This window comes from Poecilia reticulata, linkage group LG12 (assembly GCF_000633615.1).
Source record: "Poecilia reticulata strain Guanapo linkage group LG12, Guppy_female_1.0+MT, whole genome shotgun sequence".
Lineage (NCBI taxonomy): Eukaryota > Metazoa > Chordata > Actinopteri > Cyprinodontiformes > Poeciliidae > Poecilia > Poecilia reticulata.
Window position 1 is genome coordinate 11,019,033 of NC_024342.1, and position 20,089 is coordinate 11,039,121.

The following is a 20,089-nucleotide window of genomic DNA, read 5'->3' on the forward strand; positions in this document are numbered from 1 at the left end:
TCTCATCCCGTCTCATCTCGTTTGTCGCTCTCCAACCAACTAGTCCGACTGTACTCTCTCTTCGGAGAACTGCCCGCCGAAGTCACAGCCATGGAAGAAGACAACATAATAATGCCCGTTTGACCCACGGAGCTTGTCCAAGGTGAGTTTGCCGGCGGTTGTGAATCAGGAGAGAACGGGCTTAGCGGCTGCGTGGAGGAGGGAGGCGAAAAGTTTTATCCGCCTCTCTCCGCCGGACAGGAGGGAAATGTACTCCAGTGTTGCTCCGTGGGGCGGTATGTCATGATGCTAGCTTGTGTTGGATCGCTTTTTCTTTAGTGTTCTAGACAATAAATATCTCCCTTTATATTAGAGATTTTAGCTTCTACATTTATTATAATGCACAACAAGCTAGCTTCTATAAATATATGTTTTGTGTTTTCTTCAAGTGTTTATTTGGAGTATAAACTGTTTTATTTCTTTTTGGATTTTACTTTAAATGTAAAAAAAATAAATAATAAAACATTTCTTTAAAATAAGCAACTTCTGGTTGAAATTAAAGTAACTTTTTAATGTTTGTTCTTTGTACAATTTAGAAAAAAAAATCTATCCTTGGATGTAAATAAAATAATTCAATCAAACCCAGGTAATGTTTAGGTAAAACCAACAGATACATGATAATAAAATATATATTCTTTGTAAAAGGTGGGTGATTTGTATCCTTAAATGCAATTTGAAAACTGAAAAGTTGTAAAACAAAACCATAAAAAAAATATATATATTTCAAATGTATTTTTGCTTTGAGCAGTTGGTCTTTGATTAAAGTTTTATCTTTTTTCATGTCAGATTAACTGACAGCTTTCTTTTTATTCACCCATAACATTGTGATTGTTACAGTACAGTTATACGTTTTCAACAATAAAAAAACAGATCATTTTTTAAAGTAAATATTACAATTAAATGTTTCTAAATCTTCCAAATTAATATTTTTTTAACTGAATTCAGACCCTGCAGGGATTAATTAAGTATCTACTTATCTATCAAACTAGGTATTATTATTTATMTAAATAGTGGGAAGAAAATTATTAACAAACTATTGGGCCATTTTAAAACTACTTGACTTTAGGTAAATAAAACATAGTTTTATTGGACCAAAACATAAACAACGAGCCGTGGCTACATCTGCAGCAAGAATGAAACAAAATGATAATGGATAACATGATATAATGAATGAACGTTCTTGAAACTCTTAGCATTAGACTTGCCGATAATTAAAAACGTTACTTTTACTTAAGGTTGTCTTACTGTGTTAATATCACGCTGACCTGTGCGCAACCACTGCTTTTTCTCATTTACTTTCTCGGTTTCCAGCTCTCAAGTGCAGATGCTCTCTTGGCAGAGTATAAATGAGACTCTTAAATCAACCAAATGCACTTGTTGATGCAACAAACAAGTTTACTCTCCATTCAGCTCTTTTCTGGTTGTATATTTATTCTTTTGTGCGGCCAAAGCTCCTGCGGGGCTACAGCATGGGAGTCGCAAACTCTATATGCAACTAGAAAGAAATACTGTGAGAATGATGGACACAATGGCATAGGGGTCTCGCTGCAGATGTGCATTCCTCGTGCCAGTGCAGGGATCCAGTCTTTAAATAGAGTACGGCAGGAATGCAAACACGCCAAGCAGAAAGATGAACCCTGGGGGCGACTCAGGGGTAAGAACAGGACGGTAAGTTGTAAAAAGAATAGGACAAACTCTGCTGCAAGATATTGTCTTTTGATTTAGAATGATTTATTGCACTTTCTTCAATGTTTCCTAATAAATATGAGCATGTAGGTCAAAGTTCAAGGTGTAGAACTGCTCCTCTGAAGGGTAATGTTGTTAGGAAAGTTATAGCTGCAATAAAGGCGTAAGATTTCAATGTGGAACTGGACCCATTAGTGGTAAAATTTGATTTTGACCAACAGATCTTGCTATGTGACGTCAGAACACTTGTGTTTATACACCAGGCGTGTCTGCATTGCCTCAAAGAAATGATGCAGCTTGAAATGGAGTCAGACGGTTCTTTATTTGCTAAGTGTGTACACACAAATACGGTAACCGGGTCTGGCTTCTGGTACTGTTCAATGTATGGTCCGGAACAATGTGCCGGAATATACAGTGATGTGTTCTCAGTAAATTAGCTTCAGACTTGAATTCCTAGTTCTTGAATTATGTCTTTCATTTTCCTTCTGTTGTGCACGTACAATAAATTCAGGATTGGGGAATTTGAGTTTTCCCAGGGTTACCCAGCTGTTTTTATAATCCGTATAAATAATTTTAAACTTTTCTCAGACTGCGGGCTTATCTTTTGAAAGATGAAAGAATAGAGGCAACACCCTGGAAGTAATTTGTAGCTGACATTTGATCAATTGCAACTCATTTTGGTGATGGACTTCTTTGTCGCAGTAAAACACAAAAAGGCACAGTCAATAAAAAACTTTAGAGCTTAACAATGCTAATTTCATTACAACGTATTTGTCAAAAAAAAAAAATCTAAACTTTTGGCCAGACCCTGAAAACTGTAGTTTGAGTTTTCTATCAGCTGTAGAAAAGTTAATCAGCCCGTTTACACTTGTTGTCTTGAAGCTGATTGTACTGTTGAGATGGGGTTGTGGAGGTACCCTAAACCCAGTGACACCATCCAGATATTTCTTGTGGACCCAAGGTGCTTACTGGCTAGAAGAGATACTCACCCCAGGAAGTTTGGGTTTTGGGTCTCCTCCCAACAAAACATGCCAGGAAATTATCCAAAGAGAGGTGCTCTGCAATAATCCTGATCAAATTCCCTTACCACATCCACTGACTGAAAAGCAGCAGCTCCACTTCGGCGCGCCTCACCATTGGAGAAAGCTTATTTCATCCAAATCTTCCTGCTTTTTTGGCTAACTTATTTCTTCTGCATGAGAGGCTGGAGGAATCCCTACAATTCTGCAGATGAGGCTGTATGTCATTGAATAAGACACTCAGAAACTTGAATTCCTTTACAAGGGGACTGATCTGGATGGAGGAATCTTTGGTCCGAGAAGATTAATCCATAGAGCATATCTAGGGAACTTTATCACATCCAAGAAAACTTTGGCCAGTCAATTGATATGTCTGTGTTTGTGCTGGCTATTGCTGGAAAAACAGCTATTGCATTGTTCCCTTCCTTGAGTCCTTCTTAAGTCCGGTGTCCCGACTGAGATGGGAAGCTGTAGCAGAAAACATTTTGCACTTCGTTATATTTTAGAGTTTGGACGATGGAGTTTAGATGACTGCTATGTGGGACGTCCTTCAACAGAGTCTAATCTTAAACATGCTGGACTGTAAAAATAAATGTTTGCCTTTGGCTAAGAGGTTGGTTCTAAAATAAGAAACATTTAGGGTATTTTTACTTGAAACACTCAGGCTAAAAGGGAAAAACTAAACTTTGGAAGTAGTTAAAATGAGTTACAAGTACAGGCTGTATAAGAGTCCTCAAAAAAGAAAAGAATCTAAAGTGTTTTTTTTTTAACCAGGACTGCATCCAGATTCAGAGGTTGCGTCCTTTGAAGGGAGATTATGTCACAGCAACGTGACGGGTCTGGTGTATCCTGAACAGCACACCTTATTCTGAGAATCATTGGTAGATTTTTGTTCCTTTGACAACGGCGTTACAAGACACGGCGATAGAAAAATGAAGAGCTTCAGGCAGTTTTGTTATCTTTTGTTTTGTCATTTATGCAAACATGTATTTTAACATCAATTTTTAATATTGTACAAATGCAAATTTGTTAAATTCATTCAAAATATAATTTTTTTTAAATTTCAATTTCTGAGATAAGGGTAGGAATAAATCTGAAGGCTTGGCCATCCATTTTCAAACACCAACCATTTTTAGAGATGATAGTTTAATTAGTTAAGCCAAAAGAAAACAAACCTACACCCTCCAACCTCCACCCATAACAAAACAAATTAAAAAAAATATCAAGAGATCTTGAGACTAAAACTAAAGTTTGATTTTGCAAAATCCAGTTTTGTATCAGGGAGGGATTCTGAACTTGTTCAACTCAAATTAGTGAGTCATCTTCTGAATTTACAGTAATTCATTGGAAGACTTTTATCAAAAGAATTCTCTCTGGGTACTGGTTACGGTACTTTTTAAGATAAGCTCTCAAAATGGGCAAAATAAATGAAACGAATCGGTAAGAACACAGGAGGCACAGAAAAGGATTAAACGTAATACGCACTTCTCTGTAAAAACCCAGAGTTCCCTCTCTTTCTCTGACATTGGTCTTAAACAAATAGTGTGATTTTGGACAGCACAAGGACACTGTCTGACTTATTTGCTTTAGTTAAAGTTTGGAACAACTTGATCATTGAAACTTACCTCCAGATAATTTATTCTGGATTTAGCAACGTAATTATTCAGCTTTGCCTTTCGCTTTCCCTGCAGACTGCTCTGAGTCTTTGCGCTAGCTCTAGCCAAAAACCACATGTGCGCAGGGAAAAAAACACACTCTGGCTCCACATAGACCTTGATAGAAGCTCCACACAAACGTACAGTATACATGTAAAGACACAAACTCAGACTGGCCAGTGGCTTTGTGCCTGCACACTCGTATAATCAAATGCACACAGCCCTAAACGACGTCCAAGCCTCCATACTCGCTCCACACTCATATTTCACTAGTCACTCACAGAGGGCCCACAGCAATCAACTCCAAATTAGAGAGAAATCTGCTCCAAGAACTTGAGAGCAGCGTGCCAGGTCTGAGGCCATACTGCACTTGGTGTGTATGTGAGAGATGGAGAAACAAAAGAGCCAGCCCTTGATATTAAACCAACTTTAAGGGGCCTCGAATGGGGTCTGTATCCCTCTGTGCTGCTGCTCTTGCACTTTCTACTTCAGTCAAACCTTAAAGAATCTCTGTTAACTCATGAAACGATCTTAACAAAGAGTTCCTCGTTATTTTTGTCTATCCGGGCTTGTTGACCTTCTTATTTTGGACTTTTACAGTTGCCAGAGCTTTTTAGAGAGTTAAGTCACTTCTGGGTTTTCTGACCGGTTTTATTACAACTCTTGTTGAGTTCACCACACTACTTGTAGTAGTGTATTACTCTTTCTAAGGTTGACACTTTAATAAATTGGACTTTTCAGTAATTTTATGCTAATATTTTGGCTTCAGTTGGCCTTTCCTTTACTTTTATACTGACACTTCTGTAAGGTAATCATTAAGTTGTTTTCATAGCAGATTTGAACAGAACATCAAGACCCATTTTTTTCTGATTAGTAAAGGCTTCATCATAAGTGCTACCAAATGTTCAAGTTGTTACTGAGTAAAGTACAGCATTTTCAGTCTTCATAATTGTTCAGAAAGTCAGAGAAGGTACTGAGCTACTAAAGGCTGTTTGAAAGAAAATTACATTATCTTCAATTCATTGAGAAATGTCTGTAGTTTATGCAGGCTGCTAGAGAGCAAGGCCCAGCAGATAACAGGAAGGATACACAGAGGAGCAAAGCTGTTCTACCATTTTCCTTTGGGCGTTAAAGCTCTCTGGATTTTGACATTTTTACTGTCTTCTGAAAATCTAAATGAAGGGAGCAATTTCCATGATCAAGGAAATGCATCTCCAATAATGTTTGATAATTTTGTAACATTTGCATCTAGAATGGATTGTCACAAGTCTCGGTAGCTTGCTGCAGCCTCACGTTACATGTATATATGTATTCAGGACTTGTTTCTCATAGCTTGTTTTTTTTGTTTGTTTTTTTTTGCATTTTGATGAACTTTAATTACCTTAAAATATAAGATTTTAAAAGTATTAAAATAATAAGAATATTAAAAACACTAGCGGAATGAGGGGGATGGGCTGTAAAAAAGCCAACCTCTCTTTACAGTGTGGATAAATGACATGAAATGATGTAAAAAAAAAAATTTTCTTAAAACCTTGGGATACATTGGTATTGCTAACAAGACCAAGGCTATTCTTGAATAGTCTGTTTAGGTTTTTGTTTTCAATTCTAACAACTCTACACTGGCTTGAATAATGTGCTGTTTATGCCATTAGTGATCTGATTCTCAAAGCCCAAAGTAATGTCAACATTAAGACCCCAAATCTAGACGAGTTGAACAAGGACTGTCTGGGGTAGAGGACTGATTCACAGTGGAGAGCAAAGAGGAAGAATTGTAAATAATTTATCCCTAATAATAGTCTTTGGTAATGTGTTGAAGATGTTTTAGTCAGTTAAATTTAACAGATACAATTTCAAGTAAAAATTAAGTTTTGGATAAATGCAATAAATTTTAATTAAACATCTAATAGTAATAACGTTCAAGGACTAGAAGAGACGAGTCTTCTCATTTTAGTGAGGTTTCTGGTATTCGAAGCTATTCTAAAGACACTAAAGCACTTTATGCCAAGACATTTTTCCATTCTTCAGTGTTGGCTTGGTTTAACCCTACTGATTCCACTTCAATCAATGGGTATTATCACATGTGTAGTTTTATTTCTCAAAGTTCAATTGCTGCCAGTGTACGAACACATATTTCTAACAGACTCACAGCATTGTTCGAACTCTTTCTTTTTATTGGCTTGCTTTATGTATTTATGTTTAAATTAATATGTGACTGAAGCAGCTGGAAGACATGAAAACGCTGGAGTGTTACGTACTAGGCTTAGGAAAACACCTGCTTTTATACTGGAACAGTTCAGTTTTCACTGTCTTATGTAATTAATCAATTTATTTTTGCTAAGCTTAAAATTGTCTTGGCTAGGGAATTCAAATAAAATAAAAAACATTGTTCACTACCAGCTTCTCCAGGAGGATTTGAAAATGCAGATCTCAATAGTTTGGGGGAACAAACTCTTATAAATAACCATTATAGGCATCTTGTGTAAAATCCATTACAATTCTGTAACATAAAAGCAAAAACTGTTGCTTCACATGACTTAGCCACAAACAGCAGGACACATTAGATACACAAAGGTTCATCTAACTAACTTAAGTTGATAAGTTAGCTACATAATAATAAGATATTGCATACGGCAGTAATTAGGTTGACTTACATTTCATAATTCATGTAGGTCTTACAAAGCACACTGGTCTGAAAAAAGGTCTTAAATTGATCTAAATGAAATTTGCATTAGCAGTGTTTATATTATGTCTGTGTGGCTTCATGTTTTAAGTGAATGAAGGAAGGTTTTCTCTGTAAATAAATAATGCATTTATTTCATGTTGATGGAAATATGTTACTTAAAAGCCTCCACTCAGGAAGAAGTTTTTTTATATATATATATAGTCGAATAACCCTGAAATCCAGACAGTCCCTGATTTATTTTATCACCTTTTAAAACAAAAAGGGCTTTTGTGAGGTTTCTGTCTGTTGCCTTAAACCGGAATTATTATAAAAGAAAAGCACTTTCCAAAGTAAGACAGATTTTCTTACATATAAATATTTTAGAACTAATCTAACTATTTTAATCAATGCTGTGGTGACTTTGAAAATAGATCCGACTTGATAGATTATTCAAGCTAGGTACAGTAAATAGTCTTTAATGGAAAAACTCTGTTGAGGGTGTTGGTTTCAAATTTTGTTCACTGTTATTTACCAGACCAACATAAAGTAAACAGGATTGTTTTTCAAAACAGTCAGGCAAAAATGCCCCAGAGTTTTTCAGTATGTTGGTATTGGCTTTCATCCTGCAGGTGGTCTTGCTTACTATTACTGTCATTTCTGAAATGTTCTAGTTTAAAAACTTTTTTCAGACTTGTCATTGAAGACTTCTTACACTTGTAAAACAGTGAAGTACATGTCTCTCATTAGCATTTCCTGTAGTGACATTTGTACTTATCGCACGCTTAAATTTTCATTTTATAGTTTTGGTTGTTATGTAACATAATAGCAACTGGAAACCCTATTCTCATGTGGGGAAAGTTCATTTTTATTTAGAAAGTATGATGTATGCTTTAGTATTTTGATACACTTACAAAATAAGGCTATACTTTCAATTGCTATTTTGGTTAAAAGGTACATTTTCATCTCGTGGGAATTGTAGTCATGTTTCTGCAACATTTGTCCCAACTGTGTAGAAGAGGAAATGTGTTTTGCATATTGAAGTCTACAAAGACCAAAACATATCTTTGTATTTTTTTATTTATTTATTTTTGCTTTTTCCGTGGGATTCCTGTTTGTTTTTTTTTTGTTTGTTTGTTTGTTTGTTTGGTTTGTTTTGTTTTTTCTGGAAACTATTTTTAATTTCTGAGCAAAAATAAAACTACATTTCATTGAAACTAAGTCTCCAAAAATGGTAAAACATTTGATAGTAGTATTTTTGCCAAGTAAGGCAATGTTGAAATTGAAATTGGAATGCAAATTTTCTGCTCCTATCTCTTAAATTTTGTATCAGTCTGTTCCCATCTCCTCTGTGAGCTTTATTTTGACCATTGCCCTCAATGCCATGCCAATTTCAGTGACACTTCTTTAGTTTTGACTATCTTTTTTTTTTATAAGAATATGTTCAAGTTGTTGGAAAGTTATTGATGTTGTACTACTATGCAAACTTAATTCAATTTATTGTAAAAAATATGCTAGCTTTTCTTTTTATTGAGATAGTGCCAGATCCACAACATTTGGGGCCTTTTTCCTCTCTGTCTTTCTCCACCACACTTCATTTATTGAAACCAAGTGTGAGCACAGTTACTGTAAAAAGAAACAAGTGACTGCATGAAAAACCATAACTTCTGAATAGTATACTGATTTATGAAAAACACCAAGCTTGTTATCTTGAGCACTTTTAGAGAAATTGTTTCAATCCGACTTTAAATTGTGTAAACCACATGGTGAGAAAGTATTGTGGTTTTAAAACATTATCTCAATGCTGACAAAAAGCATGCCTTCGTGCATGTACTGATTCAGATGTGACTTTCAAAACTATTATGCCGACATGAAGTCTTTGTAAAACCTAAATCTTCCTGTGTTGAATTAATCTTTCTTGCCTCTCATTTATTGTCTCTATAAAGATTTTACTACATGTTACTGGAGTGATTAAAAATAAAAGGAATCAGATTCACAAGCTGTAGTATGTGAATTGAAAACAGGCAAACTTCACACAATTTCTGAAAGAAAGAAAAACCCCAAATAGATTCTCTGCTAATAATCTTGATTATATGTGCACCCTTCTTTTGTAGAAGTGTTATGTTGGTGCCTAATGGTGAATAGATGACATATAGTTCCCTAAGAAGTAACCATATTTCCTTCATGTGTCCTTGTGAGGAAGTGACTATTTTCACTCTGGAGGTGATGTATATTTGATGAACTTGTCTGTTTAAGTTATGTGACAGTCAGTTGGATTTTGCTGGCATGTCTAATGGTGGTATGTGTGTGTTGTGATACTCCAGTTGATGCTTCAGTGGTACTATGGCTTTTCCTAGAAACATTTCATTGTCTTTTTGTCTTATCCGGTTTTCTTACATTTGCTCTCTCTCTCTTGCTCTCTCTCCTCTCGTTCTTGCCCTCTTTCCCTGTTAGCATTGAGCATCTGCCTACTCCCTCTCTTTTAGCTCTGACTGTGTTTGTTGTCTTTATGGAGCATTTGCACACTTAAAGGATAAATGGATGCTATCGAGCATGATGATCATATCTGATTTGGCAGACAGGTGACAAAAACAAATGAGTATAAAGTCATGATGTTGCTTTGTTGCGGAATTACAGCTGTATTTGTTCAAATAGTTTTTGCAAAAAAATAAATCAGTTTTTGTTTATACAGGTTGGGGGATGATGAATGTTTGCAAAATATGTATGTTTTTTAGGTTTTCCCAACTATTTTAGTTGGTAAAAAACTAGTCAATGGTTTTATCCGGAAGAATTTCATGCAATTAAAATGCAGCTAGACGTTATTTAAACATAACCCTGGTGTGATATTTTGGTGTTCAGATTGATCAGTGTTTGTTAACTTGCTGCACTCCATCGCTTTTCAGATGACTCATGTCAGGTGTGATTATGTACGTTGGGACTTGTGGGTGCACTCTTTATTCTCTGACCTTCCAAGTTTAAGAAGATTCAAAGCAAACTCTGTCAATAGTCATTTTTCTCCAGTATTACTATAGTGGATTCTCTGTCCTCTCTGAACTACGTATGCAACACTTTTATTGCATTATATAACCAATGAGGTACATTATGTAAATTGACATGTCTACTGTATCTTCTCTCTTGCTGAACAGATAATTATTAGACAGTTTTTGATCTGAACTTGGTGGTAGATTTCTGATCTTTAGCTTTTGTAAAGCTTTGACTTGACATGTTAATGGAGTACAATATGTTATATTAGCTGTTATCACAGTTAGCGTTGCAACAACAGATGTTTAACAGAAAACAGATCAAATGAAATTTCCAAAACCAGCATTTTCCAAGGCAACAATCGAAAGCTCGAAAGAACAAAACAGAGCAACTTTGTTGTGCTCTGTTCAGCTTTTCTGTCATCTTGGTTTCCTCTGACGTCTCTGTGCCTCGTCTCGCTTCATGTTGGAACACCTCACCAACACTAAAAATAGCAAACTGTCAGTAATATTATCATCACTCAGCCACAGGTTGCAAAATGAAGAGTTTTGTTGATACTGTAGCATGGTAGGATTACTAATTGGAAACAGATAATCTTCTTTGCTTTTTGATCCACCAGTCAAGAGTCGACCATTCTGAATTTCATCCACCATCCAGTTTTTCATCTACAATAAACAACTAAGTTCATAATTTTTTTCCTCATTAAGAATTGACGCGTTAAATTTTTTTTTTTCTTTTTACGCTTTATGGTGGTTTGTAATATTCTCTTGAGTCTCACTTTTGTTTGATTTTTTTCCAAACTTACAGTAAATCAGGAATGTCTGACTGAGTGCTGTTTTACTCTAAACAGATGTCAAAAACCAGCGACAGTTTTGTTGGCTTGATGTATGGTGGCCTCTGCTTTTGCAGCTGACAACATTTTGTTAGATGTATTTTTATTTTTTTTTTCAGACAAAGAGAAGGCCCTGCTGATGACAGCCATGCAGCAGATGTTAAGGTTGTTTGTCAAACAGACATCAGAACATTTCAGCAACAGTGTTTGGAAAAAAGTGCATTTGGCAAGACAGCTTCAGTAAAGGATCTTTACAATAGCCAGTAAAGTAATCAGATTAACATTTGTTTTAGATTGTGGTGAGTAATCATCTAGCCTGAAAAAAAAAACGCATTCTTTTCATACCACATCTGCACTCAGATGTTTTCAATGCATGCTAAACATTTTTAAAAAGCCGAACCCCTGAGTTTCTAAATGGCTACATAAGACTATACTTTAAGGGAACATGTTTAAAATGTTGAAAAATTAATTATAAATAACTTTAAACATCCACAAACTATCACAGAAGAGAAGCGTTCCTCTCTGTTTGATGATAAACTTATTTGACCTCCTTTTTGTTGCTCGTTAAATAGTCTATTCCTTGTGTCAACATTTGCCTTAAGATTTAGATAAAATTAAAGTGGGCGATGGCACCGAGTTCACCTGTGCTCAGTGAGCGTAAAAAAAAAAGAAGAATCAAGTCCAGCTTCTATCAATTTGCATTCATGTAATTCTTCATTTTTTAAAAACTGTCATAGTTCTAAAAGATTTTAAAATATATATAAATTAAAACTTATCTCTGCAGGTGCAAACACGGTGCAGTGTATTTTTACCGARGTAAAAATTCTGTAGTTTAGCCTGGMAGAAGTCGAAGTCAGATTATTACCTCAAACTAGTGTGGTCATGTAGAGGGTTCTCTGGTTAAACTCCACCCTCCATCTGCTTCTGCCTTTGATCATGAACAGCCCTTTTAATCTTTCTCTTGGATCCCATCAACACACAAACACACACATACACACTCACATATGCTCGTATGCACGTACACAAACAAACACCAAGCATCTTAAAGTCAACAAACTTCAACCAAATCATGGTGGTGCTCTGTAAATCAGCCTTTCTATCTCCGGTGCCATCTCGAGCTTGGATAATCTGCTCCCTRTGAAGCCAGCGCTGTTCATGGAGCCACGCAGTCTGATGAGGTCTTCTCGTAATTGGACATTTGTTCACGCTGAAAGAGACATCACTGCAAATCGTATTGCGTCTGCTTTTTGCATGCAATCCAAGAACTCTGTGAGGTTGTTGATTTTGTTTCTGTAAAATGAATATATAAAGGAATAATTAAACGTTTCTTTGTATTAGTTCAAATGTGACATGTTTGCTCTGCTGACTTGGTTTCACTGAAAAGTCAGAAAGTCTCTTGAGATTTCCCTTCAGCTTGACATTTTTAGGATCCATTAGCCCCAAAGTCTGCCTTAAGTGGACAGWCTCATTTTAGATTCTACAGGGGCTCCACTATGTGATTTCGTCTGTAAGTGTGTTATTTAGGTTTAGTCAGATGTTGAGTCTGTGAAGGTTGTTTACTGTGTGATTCTTTAGCCTGATCTTTGCTTCAGAAAGCTTTCTGCTACTCTACAAAAAAAAAAAAAAACTTTTATTATTCAGATTTATTTTGAATATCACTTGAAACCATTAAAAAAAGAAAAATAAATAGTTCTGGACACTGTTTTTCATACAAAAGTTGAGGCATAGTACTTGTCTCCAATGTCCTCCATAAACAAGCAAGATACAACATCGACACCTTGGCTGTGTTTAAATAATTTAAAAAGACGTGCCAGTGCTCATTCGCCAGACATAAAATACACCACCTTGTGTTTGCAGCCATGGGGAGAAAACAAAGATAGTGAGCAGGTGTTAAGACCGTTCACAGCTGACTGGAGCAGAATGGGAAGGGTCAACCCACATAAAGCCTGAGGGCCAAATGACATTTCATCTAACATTTTGAAAGATTCTACTGCTGCTGACTTGGAGGTAGATTTGTACAGAGAAATCTTAGTTGTCTGTAGCACAACAAAGGATACAAAAAAAACAACTACTTTTTCTAGATAGAGGGAAAGCTTAAAGAGTGTCTGTAAAGAATATTCCTAAACAATATACAAAAAACACATGAATATATTTAGATGTCTTAACAAGAAATAAAACATGCACAGTTTTGAGCTAATGTTATATCAAGCTGTCCATGAAAACCACAGTCACCTATTTTAGTGGAGTGCAGTGGATCCTCTAATGAGATCTTCCAACATTCCTCACACTACATCATGTTACTGGATGCCCTGCACAGTATTTTATCACTCCAGGAGAAAATGGACATTGGTGCCAAGATTTTGTTCTCAGTGGCTTAAAGTGAAATCTTGTCTGTTCAGACAGGATTTTGAATGTCTTTTTCAAGAGACCAAATGACTGCGTGTTTCAGAAAACTWAGCAGAGGAGTCCCACAGGGATATGTACTCAGCCACTTTGTCTTTACTTCGCTGATGCATGATTATTTTCCAGATTCAGGAAAAGCAGGTCATTGAGTGCTTCATCATAGTTCAACCAGAATGATACGATTCATCAACGAGGATGAACTACAGAGAAGAAGTGCAACAGTTTTTGAGTTGGTCTGTGGACAGCACTCAGTCCCACATTGTCGAAACGAACTTATTTTGGGTCTGTACATCAGTGTGCATCCCTGTGGGGAGGGTCAGCAAAACCAAATTTGTGGGAATCTCTCCAGATATCCCCCTGTGTCTTGATACAGCACATGCAGCCAAGAAATTTCTTCTGAAAATACATTTCCCCAGGAAGGTAAAGTGAAATGCATTATCGAGGCTTCTTTGAGGTCATACTGAATCCCGCTTGAGAACTTGAGGTGTGATACGGTTAGCTGAGAAAGTCATTGGTGTCTCATTACCCTGTTTGAAGACCATCTCTTAGGCAAGATGTGAGCAGAACTCTTCGATTTTGCATGATTTCTTTCACCTCTTGGACATTTAACCTCCCACCATTTAATACATTTAACATCAAATCAATAAACATCTACTTAAAGAATTGCTTAAATCTAGTCTATGCTATGCAGAACTGCTATTATTTAAACTAAATGTAGATTTCATTATGACTGTTCTCTACCAGCATCTGTGTATTTTTCCTCTTCCAACTGTATTTATGAGAGAGCAGACATCTACCAGTGAAGAAAGTGCAACTCTCTCATGTTTATTTTCCCATGGGATTTACATTTTTGTACCACTTACTAGGCTAACATTCCTTTGCAAAGCACATTGAGCCAATCTAAAGAGGGAAAAAAAGCAACCTCTAGAAAACGATAGTATGATACAAAGAGAAGAGGATGCATAGTCCTGCCAGAGGATGGCGCTATAGCTAATGCTGCTCGGGCTTGCAATCCAAGAGAGGAAGTGGTCAACTTCGCTCGAAGTTGACCACTTATGTCTTTACAAGTTTAAATAAAAGTAAAACTTCCATTCCCCAAAGGCTTTGTCAAGCTTTAAATGCAACAACGGAAACCATGATGTTTTTACCCCAGTTCACATCCGACTTCCTGGGATAAAATACAGTAAAACTCTGCCTTGTCTCTTCTTCTCTTATCTTTCTAAATACTTTATTTACTTCCTTTTGTCTTTTATTCCTCTTTTTGCCTATTTCCATCATTGTCGTTCTGTTAGCGGCTTAACTCTACCTGTCTTCCTCAACATGTCAGGACAGTCAGTCATCCAGTCTGTAGTAATGGGGAAAGCATGGAGTTCCCAGCAGAGTGACTCATGGTTCTAGCAAGCAGGGGTCGTGCAAGTGTGTGTGTGTATATGTGTGTGGGACAGCTAAAATATGTGTGGGTGGTGGGGGGAGGGATAACTAAATCACGTGTGGGTCTCTGTGTGCGTGCGTGTGTGTGCGTGTGTGTGTGTGGGTGTGTGCCCAAACATGTTTATGTAATTTGGGTGTATGTTTGCCATGTTTTCCTTCCTGCTCGACTCACGGTGAGAGATTTGTCGGTAGTGTAAAGGTCATTTGGTAGTCAAGAGTAAAGCACACATAAATGAGGGCTCAAATTAAAATGAGCCCTAAGAGGAAAAATAAACTTCTGTTTTATTTTCCCATACATATGCATATTTTTTATCTCCCAATAAACGTGTCAATCTTTGCATCTTGGACATATTTATCTATGACTTTCCTTTTTTGATTATTTCCTGTTTTGTGGACACTGTATTGTGAATTGACCTGGCAAACCCAGACAAAGTCTTTCTCTATCTTTAGGTGTGTAAATATGTTCTTTATTCGAATATTATGATGTTGCCAAAGCTGGTATGTAATAATTATTATCAGTTATGTGAAAAAAAWTTGTGATTGTGAAAGGATGAGCGGGAATGAATGGATGATGCCTTTCATATCCATTTGTAAACAAACTGTTTCTCATTGCTTTACTTCAGCATCATAAGTGCATAGTTTGACAATCCTAGGATTGTCAAACTAAGATTGACTATGCACAAACTATGCACAATCCAGGGAACTTCAAACTTATCAGTCTATATGATCAACTTTTTGGGTTTGTTTTTGTTTTCATGTTTGTTGGTAGTGTAAAGGTTGTGTTTTTTGTAGCTGTAATGACAGGAGTGTAAAATGCCTGCAAAATKACAAATTTCCCAATGATCTGACTGCTATAAAACGTCTACTTTAAATTTAGAGATTGTAAGAATCCCAACCGTTTGTAGCATTTTAGTAGTCATTGGTTGGCTTTAAGAAAATTAAAAGCAACCTGAAGGAGTTTTGAATAACAGTAATTATAATATGTGTATACARTTTTCAGAATTTTACCACAAAATAGGTAGCAGTGGGAATTTCTCACTGAATAAAGTACCATTAGTATTACATACATTTGTATTACACTGACCAACAGGGTTTATTGAAAAAAATGTACAATTCTCTTACATTYCTTTACGTCTAGCATGATCATACAAGTCACTTTCCACCAGTTTTATGTGTGATTTAAGTGCCTCAAAGGCAAATATTTTAAACTAGAAATGGGATACTGGTGAGAAAAAGGAAAATATGCCCAGCATCCAGTTTAATTCTTGGCTCTATTTCAGAAATGTTCACTTTTATAAATAAAATTCCYGTGGAATACAATCAAAGAAAAAAATTTTAAATAACAAATGTCAGGATTTTTTTCAAGCATCAGAGGAGCACCTCTGCTTAGTTGTAAAATTTGAATCAGTTACTCTTTACCGAGTACTGTACTCTTTACTGTGCATATAGCCATGCATAATGTTACATAGTGTATTGCATACGTTTATGCCTTAGAGCTGTTGACTCAAAAATCTTAAGTGAATCTGTTACTACAATCTGAATTTTAATTTTTCTAATTAAAACTATCTGCAGACATGTTGGCATGTGARAACTTTTAATGGATTCTGTAATACAGTGCATTTAATATAAAATCGAKKTTCAGGAGTTGGGTGTGTTCAGAGACTTCCATACCAATTACTTGATTCACTCTGAAAACTGAGGTAGGACGGAGACATTCCTAATTGTTGAGTGTTATCTTTTGAATGTGTTCACATGTGTGTACATGTACCCAAGGGTGACATTARGTTTTTCACTCACTCGAGGCACACTTTAACCCAGAAATGTTTGGATTTGAAATGCACTATTTAAGGGACTCGCATCAGCAGCTAGTTTGACCTTCCAGATGTTATGACGTCAGCTCTGACACCTATCCAACTTTGTAATTAAAATACAGTGTAAGCAAAACACTCTTATGTGAAACAGTGTGTGACTTTCATTAGCTAACCAATGTAGCKTATCGAATATTTTATATAAGCCTTACTTTGGGTTAGAGATTATTCTTTTCCAATTGACTCTGCAGTGGCAGAAGCAGACAACGGAGGCAACCAAACTAAGGTTGCCTTGATGTAAATATGAAAAATGGCTCCTCTTAYCCCATTCTCACCTATACGAGTTGCTTAACATCACATTAAATCCCCAAAACGGTGAGTTAAAATTATGCACAAAGCTATTGTTGTTACTGTTGGGTAAAGGTCATAGTCCAGCATAGGTACATTTTCATTTCTAAGGTAACRGTTGACATAATATGGAAACCAGAGAGCACACGGTGTTGCAGTTTAGGCATTCTGACAAAAAGTTGGCATCTGACAAGTCGGGGCTTAGATAGCTCAACATTTTTGTTTTGTTGGGTAAAACCTCAGAACACTTCTGTCATCACAGTTTTTACACTAATAATATAGTGTCAATGGATGTAATACCTAATTTTTYTGAAGTGGAAACAGTGCAGTTTGTGATAKTGTGTGTATATGTTTATGCACATGAGAGCGTCTTAGTGTTGGATAAAACAGCAATCTTCAACTATCTGCTTCATGTCTTTATAATTACTTCCAGCAGTAGAGAGGCGCCAGTCTACGGTGTTAGTGTGCTCACCCGGGCACAGGCACACACAGATTCAGACACTCGCGGCTTACCGAGCAGATCATCGGAGGAGCGTGGCAGAGCAGAACCGATCCAAGCTTACTAACCTTATTGCTTTTGAGTTTAACATCAGGCAAGATTAACAAGCAATGTGTGGGAGCTTTTCTGAGTGTGTCTGTTCATGCATTTCATACATTTTCAGATGTAGGCAAATGGATATTTTGTTTGCTTACGATTAAATTCAAAGAAAATGTTTGTTTTTTTAAATTGAAATACTTTTASATTTCATCGTCAAACCTGTAGCGTATGACGTCGGTGATTATATGTCATATTGTGCTGTATATGTGCCTCTGTGTGCAACTTTTTTGGAGGGATAACAGAGAGCAGATGTGGAGGAGTAATGTTTAAARACCCTGTCATTGGCTCACACAGAGCAGATGTGTGTTGGACCATCATCTTCCTTTTGGCCAGTAGCTGCACTGAGTCAAAYGGTTCGGCTGCGTTTCACACGCTGAACAAGCAGCATAAACAAACCTCACAATATAAGGAGACAGAAAGCCGATTTATGCTAATAGATGCTGTTGGGATTTGTCAGAGCAGAGRGAGGTTGACTTTTGGGTCAATGTGCGTATGGCTGGAAGTCTCTTGACAACCAGTACACCATTGCCATGGTATTTTCCTAAACACTGTAATAAAATTTGGTTTACGGTAAAATTCTAATACTCCCAGCTGATTTCCGTTGAATGATCTCCAGACAATTAATCACCGTTAAAACGGGTAAAGTTAAGAAGTACAATAAAATCACGTCTTCTGGTGATTTATGGTTTCAATTTCTTTTATGGAAGCTCCTCCTTTCTCGCTTTTTTTCTGTTGTATTTATTTGCTGATGTATGACGACTCCTTTTCAAAAGAGCATGAAGACATGTACAGAATTTACAGTAAACGAAATGAGGTAATATAATACTGAATGAGTGTAATAAAATATGATCAACGGCAGTAAAAATAATATGAATGAACACAAATGATTCTACTACTACCTTTTCTTAAGTTTATGGATGTTGCTCTTCACCATCCACATCTATTTGTATCCTGGTAAAGATATGTAATGAGCTGTAAAATAGAAGTATATGTATTATAGTTGCTTAAACTTCCAATAACAAAATTTAGAAAAACCTTGAATTGGAGAGGAATTCAGTAAGTGAAGTATGTAGGTAATATATTGATTCATGTGTATTATAAAAGCCGTACTACAATTAGTAATCCATGCCTTTCTTTTTTCTTGTGGCACACTTAAGATAGGGTAGAACTTCAGCTATTCTTTCTTGATGCATACTGAATGTATAAAAAATCTGTATAATTTGTTTTTATTGTGACTGTAAATGTTACTAAAGTCAGAGTACATGCTGAAACAGTTGAAGAGATTCTCACTTTATGTGCTTTGTGAAATGATCCTAACATGATGGATTTATGTTTAGGAAAACAAATTGGTTGTTTTCTTATAAATACTGTGATTATCTTCTGGTAGATTTTATGTGTGATGGTTTACTGTGGTATGACTTGGTTCCTGAGTATATGTGCCAACGGGCCTTTGAGATTCAACGCCCAGGGACAGCTGAGGGTGTTGATCCTTCTTTGTTCCTCAAATTGGGAAAGATGAGATAATTAAACATTGAAGTGAAGCAGATGTGGGTTGATCTTAAGTCGGTATAATGGCCTCAGAAAATAAACAATTACTCACCTAAGTTTGCTCAAAAGCTTAAAACAACTGGAACTGTGACAAACAAGGTTGGGTAAAGACTCAACTTTATCTTTCCAAGACCAACAGTGAGGAGAACGGGAAACAGTTTTTATTGTAAATAGGCCTGTCGCGATAAACAATAAATCAATTAATTGCACAATAAATTAAACTTATCGAACTCATTTTAATTATCGGCTTTATCATTTCTTCCTGTCTTTTTTCTTACTGTTGATGACATTGAATGAAAAAAGGTTAAACTCCGGTGCTCTCCACTGACCCTCCCTTCCTCATTTCCTTAGTGTAATTTCCAGCGCACACGAGTTGTCGGCCCATTTTCAAAACCTAAGAGACACCACATTAGTTGACAGAAATCCTAGGTATAACGGTTCGATCGTGCTGTGTGGTGTCCAGCCACACACTGCCGGATGATCGATTACGAAATCACTAGCGACAATCTTAGATCAGCCATCAATCTAAGATTATCTTAAGGGGAAGATGGGGGCAAAATATGGTGTAGTGTGAACTATTGTATTAGGTAGTGGGATGTGCCGATCTTCTCTATTTAAATCTAATGATTACTCAAGGGCAATATAGTACAGACTTCATAATCTGCACTCTTTTGGTTGAATACAGTATTTATTTCCACTTTGGCTTTATCTTGTTTACTTTTTATTCAAGTACATTTTTTGTTAATGGAGACTGAGAATCCATTTTATTTTTGGTTGTTTTATTTAGTTCCAGTTCCAGTGTTATGTGTTCTTTTGAAAATAAAGTGTATCTATCTATGGCAGGAAATGGCGTGTATTATTAGTCATTTCCATTAAATCAGTGTCGAAAGGTATTGAAACAATATCGTTTATCGCAATAATTTTTTAGACAATTAATCGCTCAGCAAAATTTGTTATCGTGACAGGCCTAATTGTAAAGCATTTTCTGTACTAGATGTGCGTATACATGTGGGATAGTGTTGTGCACATACAGACTGTTTTTACCATGACGATGGAGCAGACGGTGCAGTGCCGGAGCATA

The 20,089-nt window shown here is 36.3% G+C and overlaps 1 protein-coding gene across 1 annotated transcript in view; it reads left to right on the forward strand.

Annotated features, from left to right (window-relative positions):
- il11ra (interleukin 11 receptor subunit alpha) overlaps positions 1–20,089 on the forward strand; it is a 47,460-nt gene continuing 27,371 nt past the window's right edge. Inside the window, exon 1 of the mRNA XM_008423845.2 lies at positions 1–142. The gene's annotated coding sequence lies outside the window, so the exon portion shown is untranslated. The remainder of the gene's footprint in view (positions 143–20,089) is intronic.